Here is a 24,021-nt window from a genome sequence, read left to right as displayed (position 1 = left end):
TGCTTAGTTCTCTCTCTCTGCCCCTCTCTCTAACCTCTGCTCTTCTCTTCTCCTATATACGTGCAGGGAGAAATCGCTAGTGGACAGCCTTGCTGCTGCTCGGGACAAAGCAGCCATGGAGCTTCCTCCTCCTCGTCCTCCTCTGGCTTCATGTGAGTTGGTCCACTCCTCTCTACTCTCGTCCATGGCACATCAGGAACCATTGTTTTTCTGGTGGTGTTAGGATTTGCCACTCCTTGGGCTTAAGTGCCTGCTGCTTGAGGTCAATTTGATGTTGCTGTTAGGAACAAATATTCGAAGACTCAAACTTTTCAATCTTCTCTTCTTCCAATCCACCATATCTCTCCCTAGGCTGATTCATGCATTAATGCCATGATGGTTGTTGCAGCAGAATTGGAAGTCCAGTGACGACAGTTTAAAGCAGATGGGGAGCAACGAGGCTACCGCGCAGCTGTACGGCGGCCTGGTAGGGAGGCGATTAAACCCCCCCCCCCCCCCCCCCCCCCCCCCCAACTCTGTTCTGGATCATCGGCCGTTACTCCCTCCCTGACCCTGGCAAGTAAGCTTTATCACAAGATTTCATGCTGTGTTCTGTAGCTAGCTAGAGCATTGAATTCTTCGTGAAAGGCCAATGAATTCTCTTGATATAGATTAGTTGATGAAGTAATCGGTTAGGTATATGTGTTTCTATGAGCACTGTTGTTGACCCCGTTATGCCCTGTATGGAGAGGAGAAGAGTCACGAGTGGTGGTTTTCATGGCCTCTAGTGGCAATACGGAATCCTGCTTTCAGGTTGTATTTGCTACGTCAATAACTGAAACACCAGCCACCCAGTTGACTATTGATATTAATAGCTCAATTTCCAGCTGATTTTTGATCTCAGTCCATGCTCGCCAAAGTAATTAATTAGTTGGTTTTTGCATATACAGGATTTGAGAACTTTACGTCATTTCATATGTATACCCATGAGAACTCCAGTTGACTTCCTGGTATATTTTATATATCTTCTGAGTTTCAGCATTAAGATAAGCTATGATGCTGAGACATTACGTAATTTTCTGTAATGTGATGTTTAGCATATCAGCTTCCCAGCTTTCTTGAAATAATGTGTAACACTGTGCATAACTTTTACTTGGTTTATTTGGTAGTTGAACTACAATCCTACTGACGATGCAAAAGTTATGCTAATAGCAAGGACTACTTGACTTGTACAGGTTCATGTTTACATCATAGATTGATTGATGAGGTTTCAATATAAAACGAAACATTCATATACAATTATTATTATGGGAGCAATATTCTAAACATTTGTTCTAACATCATGTATATCGTTCCTCTGCAGTTCCATTATTTGGATTTCAGAGCAGCCACTTGCAGAAAACATAATAAGGTAATTAAGCTACTTTCTAGAATATGCTGGATTGTATAAATCCTGAGTAATGATGTGTGGTTCCGAAGCGGTCCATAATTTTGTTCCAAAATTGGCGTTTTTTCCACCCTTTTCATGTTCTGAAACAATACAATATGCATGCACAAGGCTTTTTGAATTACGTTAGCTGTATGTCTTATGTAAATTGTACACTCCAATTAAAGAGTTGTTGTGATTAGTCATGGTCAGTGTGTATATACCGTGCTGTGTGAATAGTCTGTAGCTTCACAGAAACTGTAAGCATGTCGCTCCATCATTTCTTAACATTTTCATATTTAGGTCCTTCTGTTTGTCTGCATAAGCAGTGATTTTGTCTGGACTAATTTATTGTTAACCAAACACGAATTACCATGGTAACCAGCTTGATGTGTTGAATAACTCAATTAGCCCCTTTACCACAACTGGTGTGTAACTAATGTTTAAATTATGTTTACAAGCACAAACTGAAGGTCTATTTGTACTCTGTTATATTTTACTCATGCTTGGACCAGGACCTCATGAGGAACAACAATTGATGCAGGTTCGTGTTGCTCCAACAGATTCTGCACCGTATGCCGTAAAAAATGTGTATCTTTGTCCATTTGATATGTTCACCATTGGAAGCAATCGGAGCAAATGTTAACACTTATGCAATGATTTCTGCCATACACTAAGACGCCTATATTAGCCTCATATAGTTTAAGTATGTAACATGAACCCTCGAGGAAAGTTATGAATACATTTCCATCTATGTATGCTAGTAATTTGTCGTGTATAATAAAGATTGCATGGCCTTCCACATTTGTACGTGACTAATAACCTGCCTCTATCACTACTTGCACCATGTCAATTCATTGCGTTAATGGTTCATTTTGTTATTTTCTTTGTATTTTCAGAAGATACGGATGATTATATGGGTGTGTAACAAGTATACTGTGATGTTCCGGTTCATAATGATGAAGATTGATGCTTTCAGCTTTAGTTAAGTTGTAGGGATGTGGTTCCTGTTGGATGATGTTCCTCGGTTAAGTTTTACTTAAGTTGTAGAGTTGTCAAGAAAATATTTAGATTATGCATCACATTGGGATGATGTTCCTCCTGTAATATCCACTATTGTAATCCAACATTTTTATCCAATATATGATTTCTTCCTCTTATGAGGATATTCTCTTTTTTCTTTGTTCATTGTGTGGAGCATATTCAATACATAATTATCACCATTATGTGGAGCATTAGTTTAACTGATGGCAATATATATATAATAATAATATTCACATTATATATGTACCAACACCTCTAGGGTTCAAATTCTTTGTTGCCAAACAATGAAATTTGGATTCTTATATATTAAGCACCAACGTATAGAAGTGTTGTAAAAGTCAGTTTTATGTGTTGCACTTTTGCAACGGTCCCTTTACCAACGGTAGTATAAGCGTTGCATTATGCGTTAGCAACACTGGATAAGGCAACGCATCCCAAACCGTTGGTAAATGCGCTAGCAACGCATATATGGACTTTTAGATACGGAAAATGCGTTGCTATAGGGGGTTCCGGTTGTGGCACGGCCTCATCAGGTGGGCTCGCGAGGAGGCGGAGAGTTCAAGGCAGGGTACCTCGCGAGGTGCCCATGACGCAAGCCATGACGACCAAGGGCGCCAGTCGGGCGCCAGCGCGCGCAGTGTCTTCCTTTCCTCTTTGGTGCAAAGGGAGCAAGCGCATGCGAGAGTATCAAGCAAAGGCATCCATTTCGGTGCAACAAGACCAAGACCAGCCCAACGGCAGGGAAGGAGTCATTGTGGAGCCCAAGCAGGCGTCACCACCAGAGCCTTTGACAGGTGAGGACCAACTTTAGTCAGGATAAGTGTACCCGCTGTTCCCCTTCAAAATGGCCAATTGTTGGCGCCCTTCCCGCTCAATATTTGGGAAGAGGCCCAGGGCCTTTGCCTATAAATAGGACTAGCCACCCCCAGGATAGGGCATCTGGATCCTCATCAAGAAACCAGCAAATAGAGCGATTGAACTCCTCCTAGCAGTTCATCGCACCAGCCAAGAACAGACCCTCGCGAGGCTGTTCTTCCTTGTATTGTTCATCATCAGCCCAAGAGGCAATCCACCACACCACACACTGGAGTAGGTTATTACACCACAATGGTGGCCTGAACCAGTATAAATCTTGTGTCTCTTGTGTTGTTCTGTTTGGTAGTTTAGATCCTAGCGATTCGGCGAGGAGCAGGCAGGCAGAGGGTTAAATCTCTGCGCGCACCCCAGTGTTCGAACCTCAAGGGTCTGCCGGAACCCGAAATCCGACAGAGTTGCTTCAACAAGCACTTTTGCATACAACGCTGGAAGGTGGCGCCGACATTTCTCAAGCTGAACGTCATGGTGATGTAGCAGAAAGAGTCGAATGGTGTGATGAAGGCGGTCTTCAGGCGATTAGCCGGATCCAGCTTGATCTGGTGGTAGCCGGAATAAGCATCAAGGAAAGACAACAACTCGCATCCGGCTGCGGAGTCAATCACTTGGTTTATCCAAGGCAGAGCAAACGGATCTTTGGGGCTGGCTTTGTTGAAACTGGTATAATCAATGCACATACGCCACTTGTTGTTCTTCTTCAACACGAGGACCGGGTTGGCAAGCCAGTCCGGGTGGAACACTTCCATGATAAATCCGGCTTCTAGCAATCGGGCGATATCTTCTCCAACAATCCTTCTCTTCTCTTCTGACAGGCGGCGGAGGGGTTTCTTGACCGGGTTAGCATCCGGCCTCATGTGTAGTTTGTGCTCGGCGAGATCTATCGAGACAGTCGGCATGTCTTTGGGGGACCATGAGAAGATGTCTCGATTCTCACAGAGGAAATCGACGAGCTCGCCTTCCTATTTGCTGTCAAGACCATTGCCCATGACAGCAAACCTCTCCGAGTACTCCGGGTCTAGGGGATTCGCTTGGTCTCTTTGGCCAGCTGGAAGGAGGCCCCTGCTTCCGCCTCCTTGGGATCAGTTGGCATGGCCGGCTTCTCGCTGGCCATGGCTACCATCCGGTCAAGGAGCTGTTTTTCTTGAGCGATGACAAGGGACTCAGCCAGCCGGCTGCTGGCGGCAGCACAATCTTGTGACTTCTTGTAATCTCCGGCAATGGTGATGATGCCCTTGGTGCCTGGCATCTTGGCCTTCATGTATGCATAGTGCGGGATCATCATGAACTTGGCCAGCGCAGGGCGGCCCAAGAGCGCGTGGTACGGGCTTTCTATGTTTACCACCTTGAACCAGATTGGCTCGCTGCGGAAGTGATCCCTGTCGCCGAAGAGGACGTCAATCTTTATCTTTCCAATTGGGGAACGGGAAAGGCCGGGAGCTATGCCATGGAAGACAGTTCGGTTGGGCTGAAGTTGCTTGGCCTTGATACCCAGCCGCTCCATGGTATCGCGGTACAGGATGCTGATGCTGCTGCCGCCATCTATCAGAACTCGGCCGAAACGGCAGGTCCGCTTCTCCGTTGCAAAGGTTGCGTCGAGCACCAGGGCGTATGAACCCGGGTTGGGCATCATAGCCGGGTGGCCAGCTTGGCTCCAAGTGATGGGCCTCTCTGACCAATGCATGTGGGTGGGAGCTTCTGAGCTGACAGCATTGACCTCTCGGTGCTGCTGCCGCTTGTTGTGCTTGCCGCCGGCTTCACTCATGAAGACGATGTAGGCGGCATGCTCTTTAGGGAACTCGTCTTGAATGGCGCCGACAGGTCGTGCTGTTGGCTGCTGAGCGGCCAGAGCTGGAGGGCCGGCTGGTGGGGGAGGCGGGAGGGCCTCGTCCTTTGCGATCCGAGCTAGCCAGTTGCATTTCCGACTGGTGTGGTTGGATGGCTTTGCATCGCCGTGGAACTTGCACGGGGCGTCGAGGCCCTGCTCAAAGGAGAGGGCGGGAAGCCATGCTCCCTTGCATGTTCTCTGTCGCTTGGGGGCGGGCTGACCAGTCGGCTACTGGAAGCCGGCTGCTGGGCCTTGCGCTTGTTGTCGTTTTGCTGGCGACGGTTGACGTCACCAGCCGACGTTTGGGGAGCTGGAGGGAGCACCTTCCCAGACGCGTCCACTCAGAGCTCTGACTTCATGGAGGAGTTGGCTGTGGCGTATTTGTCCGCTATAATCAGCAACTCGTCAAGGGTGGCCGGCTCGTCGCAGAGGAGCTTGTGCTTGAGCAAAGTGCCCTCTCGGCACCCGGCAGTGAAGTACTCTATGGCCTGCACCTCGTGCACCCCTTCGCAGGAGTTGCACAGCTCACCCCACCATGTTAAGTAATCGCGGGTGGACTCAATCGGGCCTTGGACGCACATGGAGAGCTGTCGAGGCTTGGGCGGCCGCTTGTAAGTGCTGGTGAAGTTGCGGATGAAGACTTTGGTGAAATCCAGCCAGCTGTTGACGATGTACAGCTTGAGGCTGTTCAGCCATGTCCGGGCCATGCCCTAGAGCATGAGCGGCACATACTTCACGGCAACGCGCCTGTTGCCGCTTGCTATGTTGACCGCGGTGGAGTAGTCCACCAGCCAATCTTCCGGCTTCACGGAGCCGTTGTACTTGGGAGTGTCTCGTGGGAGCGAGAACCCTTAGGGAAAGGGCTCGTCGTGTATGTGAGGGCTGAAACAAGGCGGGCCGGCTGCATCTTATTTTTCTATCGCCAGGGATCGAGCAAGTCGGTCGATCCGGTGGCGGGCATCATTCTCTCTGACTCCTTCGCGGTGGCCCAACGAGCCTCCGAGAGTCACATGCTCAACAGGCGGCGGAGAGGCATGTCTCTCCCTGCGTGGGGGAGACGGGCAGTCGTTTCGGTGTTCCACTGCTCTTGGACGGCCGTCTTGGTCGCGCTCGATCGTGATGTGCGTGCACCGACTACGGCTAGCAGCCGGCTCCGGGTTCCCCCGGCCGTGAGTGCCACCTGTCGGGGACCGAGTGGTCGTGCCGTGCTCACGTCGAGGGGAACGGATTTCATCTTGCACACCGGGTTCCACCATGCGGCGGGCGGCTTCCTACTGCGCAGTGGTCACATCGAGGAGCTGCTGAAGGCGCTCCATCATGCAGTGCTTCTCGTCGCCCTTCAGGTGGTCCAGCTCATTCGCCACTGCCTGGGCAGCGCGCATGTTGTCCATGGGTGTGGCGTAGACTGTGCGGTCGGCTACAAATATGCCGGCAATGGTGGCGCCATGTTGTCGGACTGCGCCCAGTCGGCTGGGCTCTCCAGCAATCAGAGTGCCGCCTACAGCACGGTCGATCTCGCGCTGGTAGGCGTCAGTAAGGCGCCTCATGGCGGCCAACTGGTTGGCGCTGTCACTGAGCGAGACGCGGTGTGCCTCCAGCGTCGCGCTATCTGCGCCTTCCTCGACCGGAGTAGCGAGGGCTCGTAGGGCTGCCCGGATCGGATCTCGGTCCACTCGAGTAGAGGCTCCGCCCTGACTAGTGACCAGCACCTCTGTGACGGTGCTGGCGCTAGCGATGTTGTCTGTGTGAGGGAGCGGGTCGTCGATGATCTCTACATGGTCAGGGTAGGCATCGGTATCTGCCATGTCAGAGTCGATGATCATCTCAATGGGCGGATCCGTGGAGCCGATGGACTCCAGGTCGGAGGCGAGCTCGTTAGTGATGTGGAGCTTGTCGAGGAGGTCGACAAGGCAGCTCTCAGAGCTGGCCGATCCCGTGTTGGGTGCGGGCTCGTCGGCGAGGTGGACTCCGTCGAGAAGATCAGTGAGGGAGCTCGCGGCGCAGGCGGCCTCCACACCGCGCAAAGCATCGGCGCAAGCACCATGCGACGAGCCAGGCTGGCTGCGATCACGGGGAAGGAAACAGGTTCCCGTCCAGAATGTGTCTCCGGTCAATGGTGCACTTTGCCCCATGGTGGGCGCCAAATGTCGTGGTATTTCCTCGACATATGCCAAGGGATGGCTTATCATGTGTGGGGACAGGAGTGCGTTGTCGGGCTCTAGAAGCGGGAGTAGACAAGACCTCAAATGACGCCGGGTCTTACCCAGGTTCGGGGCTCTCCGTGGAGATAACTCCCCTAATCCTGCTCTGCGGGGCCTCTGCATCACTATGATCAAATAGCGTGGCTACAAGGTTGCTCCTTGAGCTGTTTGGATAGAGGAGGAAGAAGGCAATCTAGTTCTAGTCCTTTCCTAGCTGTGTGGGTGTATGATGGCTGGAATGGTGAACCTTTTGCATGGGAAAGCCTGGGGGGTTTATATAGGCCAACCCCCAGGGGTACAATGGTAATCCGGCTGGTTGTAGGACCCGACCGTTAGTGTCTCTGGGCTCCGGCTTCTGCGCTGACAACAGGGGCCCGCCGCCTGGTGGGCCCCGCCGATTGCCGTGGACTCGGCAAACAGGTAGGGCCCGCCGCCTGTGGGCCAGGAGGATGAGGCCGCACTGTAGGCTCGCCTCTGATGATGATAGCTTGGTCGGGGGCATATGGCTGCAGTACCGCCGCCTGGCGGGCGATCACTGTAGCCACACCCCGTCACTTCTGGTTAATGGCGCACACACTCCAAGGGGAGGGGCGGCCGCATGCCAGGAGTCGGCCTCCTCTTGTGGCCGCCTGCTCTGGCCTTGCCGCTTTCTGGTGATACACAGACAGGTGGGGCCCGCCGTCTACGGGCCACACCGACCGCCCGTCGTGGGAGCATGGCCCGGACTGACGTAGGCGATGTCATGGGCCGCGTGGCTACAGTGCCGTGGCCGGCGAGGGGATACGCCTGCACTATGACCACGTTCCTTCCTAGATTCGGGGGTGGCAGGCTACGCTGTTGCCACGCCCTGTCTTGTCGTAGGAGGTGGGTGCAAACTTTGAGGAGGCGAGGGGCCGCCTGATACGAGTTGGCCCGTGCCCTCACCACCTTCTGGGGTGCGCCGCCTTCTAGCTGGTGGCCCGTCGGCACCAGCTGACCGCGTGGGCCAGCCTTACGACCAGTCGGGCTAAGGGGTTTGGCCAGCCCCGATGTTTTAAAAACTGTTATGGTGTGGACGAGGCTACCCAGGGTCTATCCCCCTGTCACAAAGCCAGACCATGCCTTCTTAAATCAATCTCTCCAAGGCATCCCATGTGTTTTAGTCGACACATTATTAGCCAAGAAACCAGACATTTACCACTGAGAACCTCATCGGCACCAGCCCTAAAGAAGGCTATGCAACACTTGTCAAGACGCTCTAAAGCCCAGTTAGGGGCGTCGGCTGTGGGAGTCCTGGACTAGGGGGTCCTCGGGCGCCGGTCTATTGAAGTGGGCCGGATTGATGGGCCGTCAAGATACAAGACAGAAGACTATCTCCCTTGTCCGGTGCGGACTCCCGTATGCATGGATGGCAAGTATATGTCTCCGGATATCTTATTCCTTTATGTAAAACCAACTTTGTACAACCCTAAGCCCCTCCGGTGTCTATATAAACCAGATGGTAGATCAGTGGCAGGATCACAACATTGCTAGGCTATCTAATCTAGGGTTAGCCCAATCGATCTCGAGGTAGATCAACTCTTGTAACCCCTATACCCTCGAATATAATCAAGCAGGAGTACGGTTTTACCTCCATTAAGAGGGCCCGAACCTGGGTAAACACTGTGTCCTTTGTCCACTGTCACCATTGATCCTCAGACATACAACTTGGGGCCCCTACCCGAGATCTGCCGGTTTTGACACCGACATTGGTGCTTTCAATGAGAGCTCCGTTGTATCGTTGACAGAAGGGTCGATGGCACACCTCTTCATCAACAATGATGCTGCGTCCAAGGAAATTTTTCTCCCTGGGCAGGTTTTTCTGTTCGGAGGCTTCGTGCTTCATGCCAACTCGATCGGCCGCCTCGAGCAGGTCGACAGTTATGCCCCTGGCCACCAGATCAGGTTTGGAAACCTGAACTATGTTGCTGACATCTAAGGAGACCTAGTCTTCGACGGGTTCGCGGCCTCGTCCGCTACTCTGTGTCCCCGCCAAGGTGACTCTTCGGATCCCCTACTAGATCCCGTCAAGGGGTCAACACCCATGCCCACCTCGGCCTTAGATCCGGGGCAGGTCTCATTGTCCGAAGATGGGAGCGTGAGCCCCGCCGGACTTCTCCCCCTTGTGGAACTTCCGACCAAAGACCCAGTTGCAATCTTAGACTTGGCTCTGGGCAGCCATCCCGAACTGCCAAGGTCTGCACTCCGCGAGTCTGATCAGGCGTTCCAGGCCAAACTTAGCCCAGCAGATCCGCAGTTTCCGGTCCCACTTCCGCTCTTAGATGAAGCATTGGGCTTGATGCAGTATCTCGCCATCGCGGAAGCCTTACTTCCGAACTATACCCAGCTTGGACTGGGGGCTGAGAGCGGGGAATTTTATGCCCCACCCACCACCCACTTAATAGCCACTGTCAAGGACTTAATCGACATGTTGGACTATGCATCTGAAGACATCGACGGCATGGACGACGATGCCGACACCGAACCAAGCCAAGTCCGACCCGTCATGGGGCGTTGGATGACCACCTCAACCTACGATGTGTACATGGTGGACACTCCAGATAAAAAGAATGACGAGGATAACCCGAGCCCAGATGTGGACAAACCCGTCGATAAACCACCAAAGCACCGACGTTAGTGGTGCCTCTCACGATCGTGTCGGGTGAAGGACAGCAATACCGACACCGGAGATAATGAGACTCCAGAAGATGCTGAAGATCTCGAATACCCCAGCAAAGCCACATCCGAATAGGACGAACGGGAAGAGGGTGAATATAGTCCCAGACACGCCGATTACAAAGATTCGGAAGACACCAACTATATGCCAGAAACCGAAGAGGATATTAGCCTCGGCGACGAAGATTTTATCGTCCCAGAGGAACCCCTCGATCAGGAACGCTTCAAGCGACAACTTATTGCTACAGATTGGAGCCTGAAGAAGAAGCAGCAGCAGCTCAAAGCCAAGCAAGATACGCCGAATGAAAGGTTGACTAAGGTCCTAGCCGCTAAGGAATACAGCCACAAGCGACCTGTTAAAAGTTACCCTAAGCGCAAGCTACTGCCACAATTTGACGATGAAGCCCTTGAGACAATACCGTCGAAGTATAATCAGGCAAACCAACCAGACCGACCACCATATGGACAGGATAAAATGACATATCAAGTCGAACACCAAGCCACACCCCCTCGCTGAAGAGGCCGAGAGACGACAACCATGGGATACATGTACGACTTGCAACGCGACCTAGCCAATAAAGCTATACAGACAAGATCAATCTACGTATCAAGGGGCCGTGCCCTAGCACGAGACAATGACTATGAAGCCCGGCGTGACGACCGTTACTATGTTCAGGATTAGAACCAAACTCAAATGTCAGCCGACCGCTGTCGCGACATTGCGCGATATAGAGGGGCCGCACGCCCCCTATGTTTCACCGGTCATGGAACATCAATTTCCGGAAGGGTTTAAACCCGTAAACATCGATCAATATGATGGAACAACAGATCCAACCATCTGGATTGAGGATTTTCTTCTCCACATTTACACGGCTCGAGGAGATGATCTCCACGCCATTAAATATCTTCCTCTAAAGCTGAAAGGACCAGCACAACACTGGCTAAACAGCCTCCCAGAAAACTCTATTAGAACCTGGGAAGACTTGGAAGGTGCTTTTAGGGCTAACTTTCGGGACACTTATGTCCGGCCACCGGATGCTGACGACTTGAGTCACATAATCCAGCAGCCAGGCGAATCAGCCCGCAAGCTTTGGAATCGGTTCTTAACTAAAAAACCCAGATCGTAGACTGTCCAGATGCCGAAGCCTTAGCGGCATTTAAGCACAGCGTCCGTGATGAATGGCTCGCTCGCCTCCTTGGGCAGGAAAAGCCGAAGACCATGGTAGCCTTAACAACACCCATGACACGCTTCTGCGCGGGCGAAGACAGCTGGTTGGCTCATAGAAGCAACAGCTCGGGCGACCCTAGCATCTCTGAGGTGCGGGACATCAACGGTAAAGCTCACCGCAACAAAAACAAACGACGGAACAACAATAACGACGATGCAGACGATACGACAGTCAATGCCAGATTCAACAGTCCTAAGTCCGTTCAGCCTAAGAAACCTTTCAAAGGCAATAAAGACGGGCGATCCAACTTAGATAAGGTCCTTGAGAGGCCCTGCCAGATTCACGACACACCCAATAAGCCTACAAACCACACCAACAGGAATTGTTGGGTTTTCAAACAGGCTGGTAAGATAAATACCGAACACAAGGGAAACGGGCCCCCAAGCGAAGATAATGACGAGCCCCGTCAGCCAAACACCAGGGGTCAGAAGAAGTCCCCCCCGAGGTGAATACAGTGAACATGATATATGTCACTCATATCCCAAAAAGGGAGCACAAACACGCATTACGGGATGTCTATACCGTAGAGCCTATCGCTCCCAAGTTTAACCCATGGTCAGCCCATCCGATCACCTTTGATCGCAGGGACCACCCAACCAGTATCAGTCACGAGGGTTTGGCCGCCCTGGTTCTTGATCCAATCATTGACGGATACCACCTCACCAGAGTCATTATGGACGGAGGAAGCAGTCTCAACTTGATTTATCAAGATACTGTCTGTAAAATGGGGATCGACCCATCACGAATCAAGCCAAGTAACACTAACTTTAAAAGTGTGATACCAGTAGTGGAGGTCCGTTGGACGGGCTCAATTACACTGGAGGTAGTATTCGGCTCCCCAGATAACTTTCTCAGCGAAGAGTTAATCTTCAACATCGTCCCCTTCCGTAGTGGCTACCATGCACTGCTCGAAAGAACTGCTTTTGCCCGCTTCAATGCGGTCCCGCATATGCTTACTTAAAGCTTAAAATGCCTTGACCTCGTGGCGACATTACAGTCAATGGTAGTATGGAGCACTCACTCCATACCGAAGAGCATACTTCAGCCCTTGCAGCCGAAGTATATGGCGGCCTTATCAAGCCAAAAAATTCACCGGCCAATAAAGCCAACGACGTATCCATATGAGTCCGGTCCATGCACAATGGCGATAAATCAATGGATCTAGACAATGATTAGCAGTTCGGCCTCCACCGATCGCCACACTAGGTCACGGCTTATGTACCACGCGTACATGATTACACACTAAAAATACCTTGGGCAGCATCGAAGGCACACTGCACAAGAGGTCCATAGCACGGCTTGACCATAGTTGGACCGCACATATTTTTTTCCTTTAAAACGCAAGTTCATCAAGAGCTCTACTTGCGAGATGGTTGTCGCAGGAGACCCTTTTATGGCTGGCGCGTCCCAACCATCAAATACCCTCTCGAAGGACTTACTGCTAAGGAGAAAAGGTGCAGACGTGTGGCAGGGCATCATTGGAGTTTCTTTTCTGAACTATGATTTTTAGGCCCTGTGTTAGACTTTCCCTTATGTAAAATTTCTTATTTTTCTTTTCGGGCATGTAATATGACCTTAATATTGAACGACATTGCCTGTCATCGACGTATCAATAAAGATGTAAAGGACGCAGATGACTATCACCTTGTTGGTTGAGTCTTGGGTTTTTTCCTTGTCATTTGTGTTCCCCCTTACATTCGATTGACGTATGTGGCTCGACACGGTCTTCATACCAGGGGCTGTATTCGGACCCGTAAAATTCTTATGTCCGAACACCTATAGGGAACTCTTCGACGTCGCGGATATGGCATTATATGCATCAGCTCCGAATAAGGTCTTTGGTCTATAGTTGGGTTGCCCAGCTCCTGTGTTTACCATCTTACGTTCAGCAAGTTCGGCTAAGGTAGTAAAGGGAGAACTACTCGATTGTATTTCCAGTTCGTCTAGTTAAGTACCTCAGTAGAGAAAGCCAAAAACTGACTGTCATGATGAGCGAGAGCAGGTCAGCGATCCGATGACTTAGTGTTATACTACGAATCGTTCACGATTTATGCCGTGTTATACAAGGGGCTGGGTTTTCGACCAGCCTTGTTGCAAAGGCGCCGCACTCCGAATTTCCGTTCATGCAACAAGGGGATAGTACTTAGCACCACCAATGGACTCTTATGGCTAACTGAAATTACTAAAGTCGTATAGTCTGATTGCCTAGTTCATATCGCAAGACGCCTCCTACATTGGACCAAGACGTTGGATAAAGTGCGGTCATACATTTCCGAACACCCCTGTAATATTTACGTGGGGGCTGACTAGTAATTCAGATATATAAAAGCAGAATAGGAGGATAAACTAATCATAAAGCATAAGCATGGCTATTATACATCATGAGTTCATTACATGACTCTTACAAACCGGACTCAACTATTCAAATATGACGTCCTTTGAACACTGGCCCTCCACAATATGGGCTCCCTCGAGGACCTCGTCAAAGTACTTCTTCGGCTGCCAGTGCTCTTTGCCTTCAGGTGGCCATGCCGTGGCAATCTTGGTGGCCTTCATCTTTGCCCACTGCACCCTGACATGGGCGAAGGCCATCCGGGCACCTTCTATGCAGGACGACCTCTTGAGGATATCAATCCGAGGAAGCACTTCCACCAGCCGCTTCATGAGGCCGAAGTGGCTGCTGGGTATGGCCTCGGCCAGCCATAGACGGACTATAACATCCTTCATGGCCAGACCGGCCACCCTGTGAAGTTCGGACAACTGTTTCGGCTGGTCACTCAGGGGCACTCGAAGTTCTGGCGCAAGGTACTGCGACCAGAACAACTTCTCCGTTGAGATCCCCTCTTCAGCTCAGAAGAATGTGCCAGCATCCGCAATACTCCTCGGCAGATCCACAAAGGCGCGTGGAGAACTCCAAACTAGGGTCAATAAAATATATGTTTTGCTAGTAAACCAACTCTGCATGATAAAGGCCTTACTAGCCGCAATCTGTCTCGCCTCTTGAATCTCCTGGCGAGTGCCTTGGGCATCAACCCCGGCTTCTTTCAGGCTCTCCGGAGCTCTGGTGAGCTCGGAGGCCTGCTCCGAACTCTTCAGCTCCAAAGACTCGCACCTAGCGATGGTGTCCTTGAGCTCCTGTTCGACCTCCCCTACCCGTGCCTCGATTCAGCGGCGGGTGGTTTGATCCTCCTCCAATTCCGTGGCCGCTTTGTCTGCAGCTGCCTTGCTCAGCTCCGCCTCCTTCTTGGCTTCGGCGGTGGCGCTTTTGAATAACTCGACCTTAGCCGCGCTGTCGTGGAATTGTCACGGCAGATGTCCTAGTGTGAGGATATAGTCGTGAGGCAAACGCATCTATGTGGTAGCTTGAGAGGGGTTGATCGGGATGAGAGATGCGAGGCGGATCAACACATAATACAAGGGTTTAGACAGCTTCGGGCCCAGGGAAACATCATTCGATAATAGCCCTACATGATGTATGTGGCTAGGTCTCATTATGCTCATGAGGGAGTCACCGCCTAAGCCAGATCCCCTTTAGTTTTGTCTAGCCTTAGAGATTATTTCCCTTACCCGTTCCTCTTGGGGTGCCCCGCCCCTCCTTATATAAGTTGAAGGGGCGGGTTACATGTAGAGTCAATCTCAGATTAGGACTTAACCTATTCTGACGTCTTACCATGGGCTTCCCACCATGGGCTTATTAATGTCTTGGGCTTATTAACATCTGTCGGCTTACCAATATCTGTCGGCTTACAATCTGACTTACAATCTGGCTTACCATCTGCCGGCTTACCATCTGGCTTACAATCTGGCTTACCATTTGCCGGCTTACCATCTGGCTTAGAATCTGGCTTACCATCTGGCTTACCATATGGCTTACCTTCTGCCGACTTACCATCTGCCGGCTTATAATCTGTCCGCCGGCTTACAATCTGGCTTAACTATCCACCGACTTACAATTTGCCAGCTTATAATCTGCCGGGTCACCAATGAGACACCAAGTCAATAAACCCTAAACCCTAAACCCTAATCTCCCGCGAAGCTCATCGTCTTCCTCAACCTTGGCCGCTGCATCAACCTGAACAGGACCAGAGAATACTAAGGCGCTTCTTCATCTCTCAAAAGATCCAGTAAGTACCTTATCTTCTCCACCATAGATCTCCCTTAGGGTTTCTGCAGTTCTTGTGAGTTCATCCTCGTTCTTTGTAAGTCTCTTGTTTAATTCTTACTTTGATTGAAAATGGCCTTTAGAATATGTAGAACTTGTTTCTATCCTTCGTCTTAATCACTGAACATACCCTTTAGATGTAGAAATCTCACCCATGTACTAGTTCCTCTGCCGCTGCTGCAATATTTAGGTTTTGATTTATTTTCTTTTTCACACAACGCTAGATCCAAATCATCTGCTCCAATCTGTAAAACCTATTTACTCAACACTTAGCAGATTTCACTCTTGATAGATATCAATCTAGTCATGGCGGCTTACATCACCGGTTATCACTAGCCATATATAATTAGGCCCCTTTTAAGCCGCCACTCTGAATATCTACTGCAGTGTTTTACTTCTGCCTTAATGAATCAACTTAAACCAGCAAAATTGTTCTTTCTTTTAGGCTTCTTTCTTCACAATGCCGATGAAGACACTCACTTAATGTAATTGGGTTCCCTCCACCGTCACTGAGAAAACGCTCAAAGACTTTGTCAAAACCAGCTATTTGCCAGCAAAAAATGTCATGCATTATCGCACCCCCAATCCAGAAGAAGAAAGACCTCAACTAAAGGATGATGAGTCATTGTTTTTACTGATCACATGAATCGGGGCTTCTCACCACCCGGTTCTAAATTTTTTCGAGATGTTCTGCACTCCTTTCAGCTTCATCCTCAAGACATCGGACCAATTCCATGTCAAACATGTGCAACTTTCAAGTTTTCTGTGAAGTATACCATCAAGAGGAGCCCAGTGTTGAATTGTTTAGGGAATATTTTTATCTGAACCGCCAAAACGAGTTTACGAATGGACCCAGCTTGGAACTTGGCAGAATCTCAATTCAACGAAGAAGAGATGTCATCTTCCATTATGCTTGCTTGCCTAGTCACCCCAAAGATTGGAACCAGACATGGTTTTATTGCAAAGATAACTCTCCGTCTAACAAGAATCCACTGCCAGCCTATCATGCCCAGTGTCTTGACCCAAAACATCGTATTCCTGACAAGCTTACCCCTACTGAACGTGCCAAACTTTCCCCCACCATTGGAAAGGTCAAGGCTCTGCTGGGAAATGGGTTAACTGCCATTGACTTGGTTCGGTGCTGGGCTTCTTGGCGAATCATACCCTTGAGTCGCCGATCCGGCTTAATGTGTACTTACACGGGTGGTATAAAGGATCCACTACGCCACAGCTCTGTGCGTTTAAATGATGAGACAATCAATGAAATGACAAAGACACTTCTGAATGAAGATCCGGAAGACTGCAGCAAAGTGGGTCTGAACCCTTTCTGCAAACTTAACCCGCCACCACAAGTGAGTCTTTAAATTACTTACTTTTACCTTCATCATTCAAATATTCTATTAACTCAACTTTGATGACTTTCACAGGCTGACTTTGATTTTTGGAAAAAGAAATATAACCATGAAGCTGCCAAGAAGGCCCGGGCTGCCAGAAAGCCACCAGGAAGAACAAGAAGAAATTAAGTACTTCTGAGCTATTTGAACTAGACGATAGCTCTAAGTCGGAGGTAGCTCTTGATTCCCTTGGCTCCTTTTCAACTATCTTATTGACATTGATTATCACCAGGATGAACGGGGGCCAGTCAAGGGATCAAGGAAGAGGTAACTATCATTTTCTCCGACTCCGAGCCTTTGCCAAGAGAGTAAATTCGAAGGGTAACCCGGAAAGTAAGCTTTTCACACCCCTTAGCTTATCTGGATCCTCACTTTCTTTCGAAGCAACAGCAGCACGAGAACCGGCGACAGACTCGGACCAGTGGAGGTGAAGAATTATCTTCCGGTTTACCAAATACTCCAGCTCCAAGGAAACATCAAAACGAGGTCATGCCAAATTTAAAATCTTTTTATCCTTTGGCGGGTCTCATTCGCCAGCCACTTAATTCTTCCGATTCAAACTATCAGGAGACTTCTTGCTCCTCTTTCGGTGACTCAACACAGCCCCAGCTGTCGGCTTTCAAAACTGCTCCTGGGTAATAACAATTACTTATTATTTGCTTCCTCCTCTGGTTCTTATCTTTGTATTGACCTCTCATAACTTTCTAGTGGAAAAAAAGCTAGCAAGAAGGCAAAGGTGACCAAGCCGACTGAAGACCCCAAAGTTCCTGAACTGGAGCAACCAATTCCAGCGTCCGGCACCTCCGTGCCACAAGCAGAAGAACCTATTCATGATGTTCCACCAGAAATTCCTGACCCTTCCATTGACCAGACAAGCAACAATCCTTTGAATACAGAATCATCAAGCCTAATTAAACCGGCTGAGACACATGCCGATGATGTGATGATCACTAGCACCGGCTTTAGAGAGCCAGGAAGACCTACTGTCTTGGCCAAACACTCTACCAAAGAAGAACGTATTGAGAAACGAAAAGTGAGATTTGACATTGCCAACTATTCTCAACTGAGCGTTAGTGAAGTATTCTCTGGTTATCTCAATCAATTGCACACTAGCTGAGACCTTGAAGCTGGCATGGTGAAGCAGATGCATCAAAAATATGAGGTATGAACTCCTTCTTTACTGAGTTATGCATATCCTGTTAGCCCCCAAGTCTATTGTGTATGATAGGATTGAATATGTTGTAGACTTAGAATAACCATGAGTATAAATAGTACCATTTGATAGAAATCTTTCAAAATCTGGCTTATCCATCCAAATTAAAGCAGATCTTTAATGATTGACACTGCATCCGTAGCCCCAAGGGCCGGTGTAATCAGCATGAATGAGTCGGTCTTGTTCATCATTATTTATAAGTCAAATATTACTTGTGTAGCCCCCATGAGCCGGCTGTGATCGTTTGCGGCACGTACGGGTCATCATAAAGAAGTAAGAAGATACAAGCAATATGCATTAGCCCCCAAGTGCCAAGTACTCTTGCTTGCAAAGCGCTTGGGACTTATTCACATAAGCCATTGTATGAATAATTTTATCGGCATGCATTAGCCCCCAAGTGCCAAGTGTTGTTGCTCGCTAAAGGCTTGAGACTTCATTTCTGTAACCCAAATATGAACGTGATTTTGAACCAGTGTATGTATAGGACACCACTGCTCAACTTCAATCACAATTGACTGACGCGAAAACCTGGCTGGAGCACCAAGAATCTGAGACCCGGAAAGCGGACTCAAAATTCCAATTTAGCTTGGCTAAAACGGAAAAACTGAAGACCAGTTTTGAGGTTGAAAGAAATGCACGGCTAAAGAAAAAACTGCCTTGACACAGCGGGCTGAAAAGGCGGAGGCGTCTCTTCGAGAGGTGACCACTGAGCTTACCGGTTTAAAACACCATGTATCCCAGATGGTTTCTGCTATCTTTGGTGAGTCGCCTTGCTAGTATCAAATTTGAATCTCTTCCTTGATGGTATAAGCCGCCTCAAACCAATCCATGATTATTATTCAGGTCCTAGGAGCAACAATCTTAGTCAAGAGATGCTTGTGAAGCTCAAGGCTGTTTATACACTTGTTGACCAGATATATACTAGAACTCACCGCACACTGGCCACAATTTCTCCGACTAATCAAGCACCTACTCTCTTGAGTGATGTCTTGAAAAAGCTTTCTATTCTGCCTGCTAGGATTAACGAGATGAAGCGATCATCTACAAGAGCTGGTGCTATGACAGCTTTAAGCCGGGCCAAGGCATGGCTAACAGAGCTAGACCCGTCCGATTTAGCTACTGGGTATCCAAGCTTAAAAGAAGATGGAACTCCCTTTGAGAAGAAAGACTTTGCTACCTGCGTGAAGGACATATGGCCCCTGGCCACCCTGATTGCAAATGAAACGGATCTTTCAAGATACCAACGAGCTTATGACATGGAGAATCAGAAGATGCCCACGTCGGCTTATAAAGTAATGGATCTAATTCCCCCAATCCGTAAGCATACTTTCGCTCCTAAAGTTGAACCGTCCGAACTTATAGATGACGAAGCTGAATTCCAAGCCTTGTGTGGCATCGATTGGTCATCACCAAATTTCCAGATGGCGGAGGAGGACGAAGGACCGGAGAAGGATGATCTAGAAGCCTAAAGTCGTCAAGGCCAAGAAGAGTGATCCGTCGGGCAGTTCAAAATATGTGATCCTTTGAAAACACTTGATCTCTTTGGATCCCTGAGTCATGTAATAGGCTAGTGAAACTTTTCTCTATCGTGCCATCATGCATGTTTGTGTTTTGCCCAACACCGTTTGATCCTGCGCTTGAAAACTATCATTTTAAACTTACGATGATGTTGATTTATGCATACGGGATTTAGTATTATCCTGCACACAAGTAGATCACAAGAGCCCTAGCTATTTACCGCAAGGCGGGTCATAATATCCCATATAAAACCACTGATGATTAAATAGTTTATAGGCAGAGCTGGTTTAATCATAATTTAGATATAATCATAATAAAAATATCATACCTGTGATATTGAATCGTACTGCCGGCTTATGATACCCGTGCAGTAAGGGTGACAATCCAAAACTTAGAAGACAAAACTTCTAAGTATTTAATATCATCATATGCTGGTGATTCATCGTCCGAAGCTAGGCCGGGTTATCAAAAACCACAGATATACCCAAATATGAGCTGTAAAAAATGAGGCTACATGGCCTGAATCACTTTAAACCATATGTCAATATGGTACCAAGATGATCCCAAAAATGTTCAAAAAACCAAGCAAAGCGAGAAAACATAGCTTTCGTAGGCTGCCAAGCATAAAGCTCCGAGGCTTTCATGGGCCGGCAGGCCACTGAGTTAACCTTTTACACTCTGTGAAACCAGCCTCACATGACCGCCATTTTAACCTTGACAAGTTCAGGGTCTACGTAAGATTGACTGTCAAGAGTATGGCTTGTCATTCCAGGATTACCCGGGCGGAGTGGCAGTTTCTACAAATTAGGAGAACCCGGAAGGTTTTGGTGAATACACCTCGCGTGCCAAACCAGCTCACAAGGGTAGTAACGCTATGTTCTCTTTGGTGAATACACCTATGTTTGAACAGGAAGCCCCCAAGTGCTTGTGGCATTGAGCAAATCAAGAGGGATATTCACAGCTATGCTCAATGAGCAGGAAGCCCCCAAGTGACCTGTGGCATTGAGCTGATCAAGAGGGATATTCACAGCTATGTTCTCTTTGGTGAATACACCTATGTTTGAATAGGAAGCCGCCAAGTGACCTTTAAAGTTATGGCATTGCGCCGATCAAGAGGGATATTCACAGCTATGTTCTCTTTGGTGAATACACCTATGTTTGAACAGGAAGCCCCCAAGTGCTTGTGGCATTGAGCAAATCAAGAGGGATATTCACAGCTATGCTCAATGAGCAGGAAGCCCCCAAGTGACCTGTGGCATTGAGCTGATCAAGAGGGATATTCACAGCTATGTTCTCTTTGGTGAATACACCTATGTTTGAACAGGAAACTGCCAAGTGACCTTTAAAGTTATGGCATTGCACCGATCAAGAGGGATATTCACAGCTATGTTCTCTTTGGTGAATACTCTATGTTTGAACAGGAAGCCCCCAAGTGACCTTTGAAGTTATGGCGTTGCGCCGATCAAGAGGGATACTCACAGCTATGTTCTCTTTGGTGAATACACCTATGTTTGAACAGGAAGCCCCCAAGTGACCTCTGAAGTTATGGCGTTGCGCCGATCAAGAGGGATATTTACAGCTATGTTCTCTTTGGTGAATACACCTATGTTTGAACAGGAAGCCCCCAAATGACCTTTTTGTGATGAAAAAAACTTATTATTCTTGGAGATGAAATGACAGAGGCCCTACTTTATCAGGAATGCCAGCTTTATTCTAATCATCATAATATATACATTGTCAAAATATGTACATTGTAAGAGCCGGTGGCTCAAGTGTAGTAAGGCCGAAGATGAGCAATATTCCATGGACGGCGGGTCTCCTCCTCCGACTTACGTGAGTCCTTGTGGTCTCGAATATTGATAAGGTAGTATGACCCATTGTCTAAATTCTTGCTGACCACAAAGGGTCCTTCCCAAGGTGGGGATAGCTTGTGCATATCAGTTTGATCCTGGATAAGCCGGAGCACCAAGTCACCTTCTTGAAAGGTTTTGGTCTTAACCCGGCAGTTGTGATAACAGCGTAGATCTTGTTGGTAAATCGCCGAGTGAGCCGCCGCAAGGTCATGCTCCTCATCTAACAGGTCAAGTGCATCCTGACGTGCTTTTTCATTATCAGCTTCAACATAAGCCGCCACATGGGGCGAGTCGTGACGGTTGTCACTAGGGAGAACCGCCTCTGCTCCGTAAACCATCAAGAAAGGCGTGTAACCCGTAGATCTGTTGGGGGTAGTATTGATACTCCATAGCACTGAAGGTAACTCCTCCACCCAACAACCCGACGTCCTCTGCAAAGGAACCATAAGCCGGGGCTTGATGCCTCTCAAGATTTCTTGATTGGCTCTTTCAGCTTGACCATTGGATTGGGGGTGAGCTACTGACGACACGTCAAGTCGAATATGCTCACGTTGACAAAACTCTTTCATAGCACCCTTGGACAGATTAGTGCCATTATCATTTATAATGCTGTGGGGAAAACCAAAGTGAAATATCACTTTCTTGATGAATTGAACCGTTGTTGCCGCGTCACACTTAAGGATGGCATATTTACCCATGGGTACGGGTACCCACGGGTACTGTACGCACATGGGCAGGGTACGGGCACACTTTTATACCCATGGGTGGAACCCATACCCAACCCGTTAAGCCATGGGTAGGGTATGGGTATGGCCTTGTACCCACGGGTATACCCATACCCCCCCCCCCCGCGCTTTTGAACTAATGTAAAGTTGTGTTTAGTTAAACATTAATATGTCATGTGACTCATCTACTCCTATTAACTTATGAGTATGTTGTGATTTCTAAATTTTGATAGTGGTCATCTACCTGTTATTGAGCTGAGATAATTAATTTTTTGTCAAATGTGATATCAATGAGCGTAAAATTGAGAACACCTTGTGTACTATTTGTTCTACCAAATGGGTACCGAATGGGTATGGGTACCCATAGGGTATGGGTATGGGTAAAGTTTCATACCCGTGGGTACGGGTACGGGTAGGATTTTGTACCCACCAACTATACGGGTATGGGTATGGGTACTTACTGACCGGTTCTGCTTCGACCCACTTTGTGAATTTGTCAACCGCCACCAAAAGGTGGGTCTTTTTATCCTTGGACCTTTAAAAAGGCCCAACCATATCAAGCCCCCAAACTGCAAATGGCCAAGTAATTCGAATCATCCTCAATTCTTGAGCCGGCACGTGAGCTCGCCGTGAAAATTTCTAACACCCATCACATTTACTGACCAAATCATCTGCATCAGCATGAGCTGTCAGCTAGTAAAATCCTTGACGAAAAGCTTTAGCCACAAGACTCTTTGAACTGGCATGATGACCACAATCTCCTTCATGAATCTCGCAAAGAATTTCACGTCCCTCTTCAGGAGAGACGCAACGCTGAAATGCCCCAGTAACACTGCAATGGTGTAGCTCTCCGTTAACAATTGTCATTGACTTAGATCGCTGGGTTATCTTACTGGCCAAAGTTTCATCCTCAGGTAACTCGCCCCGGGTCATATAAGCCAAATGTGGGACTATCCAATAAGGAATAGCGTGAAGAGCCGCCACCAATTGCGCTTCCGGGTCAAGAATAGCTAGATCTTCCTCTGTAGGCAATTTGACAGCAGAGTTATGCAGAATATCCAAGAAAGTGTTAGGTGGCACCGGCTTATGCTGGGACCCTAACCGGCTTAAGGCAACAATCGCCTCATTTTTCCTACGATCAATGTGTTCCACTTGATAACCCTTGAAGTGCCTAGCAATAGCGTCAACCTCGCGGCGATAAGCCGCCATGAGTGGATCCTTAGAATCTCATTTGCCTGAAACTTGCTGAGCCACCAAGTCTGAGTCGCCAAAACATCTTACCCGGCTTAAACTCATCTCCTTAGCCATCCGAAGACCATGGAGCAGGGCTTCATACTCAGCTGCATTGTTAGTACACGGAAACCTCAACTGTAAAACATAACAAAATTTGTCACCTCGAGGGGAAGCTAAGACCACTCCAGCCCCAAGGCCCTCCAATTGCCTGGACCCATCAAAGTGAATAGTCCAATGTGTGTTATCTGGCTTCTCTTCAGGCATCTGCAGCTTTGTCCAGTCATTGATGAAATCCACAAGTGCTTGAGACTTGATGGCCCTCCGAGGCATATACTTAAACCATGAGGTCCAAGCTCAATGTCCCACTTGGCTACCCGACCTGTGGCTTCTCTATTTTGAATAATATCCCCTAAAGGAGAGGAACTGACCACAGTGATGGGATGACCCAAAAATATTGCTTAAGCTTCCGACTGGCCATGAACACCCCATGTACGAGCTTCTGCCAGTGCGGATACCTCTACTTGGATTCAAACATAGGTGTATTCACCAAAAAGAACATAGTTGTGAATATCCCTCTTGATCGGCTCAATGCCACAATTTCAAAGGTCATTTGGGGGCTTCCTGTTCAAACATAGGTGTATTCACCAAAGAG

At 48.5% G+C, this 24,021-nt stretch overlaps 1 long non-coding RNA gene across 1 annotated transcript; it reads left to right on the top strand.

Annotated features, from left to right (window-relative positions):
- Positions 1-514: 514 nt before the first annotated feature.
- Positions 515-2,569, top strand: LOC123091667 (uncharacterized). Its single transcript, XR_006443399.1, has 2 exons — positions 515-1,214; positions 1,343-2,569. It is a non-coding gene; the product is annotated as an uncharacterized lncRNA (long non-coding RNA).
- The last annotated feature ends 21,452 nt before the right edge of the window (positions 2,570-24,021 follow it).

Source organism: Triticum aestivum, chromosome 1B, assembly GCF_018294505.1.
Source record: "Triticum aestivum cultivar Chinese Spring chromosome 1B, IWGSC CS RefSeq v2.1, whole genome shotgun sequence".
In the NCBI taxonomy this organism is placed as follows: domain Eukaryota; kingdom Viridiplantae; phylum Streptophyta; class Magnoliopsida; order Poales; family Poaceae; genus Triticum; species Triticum aestivum.
Note: the sequence above shows the minus strand (reverse complement) of the source record. Positions and strands in the feature narration are given on the sequence as shown.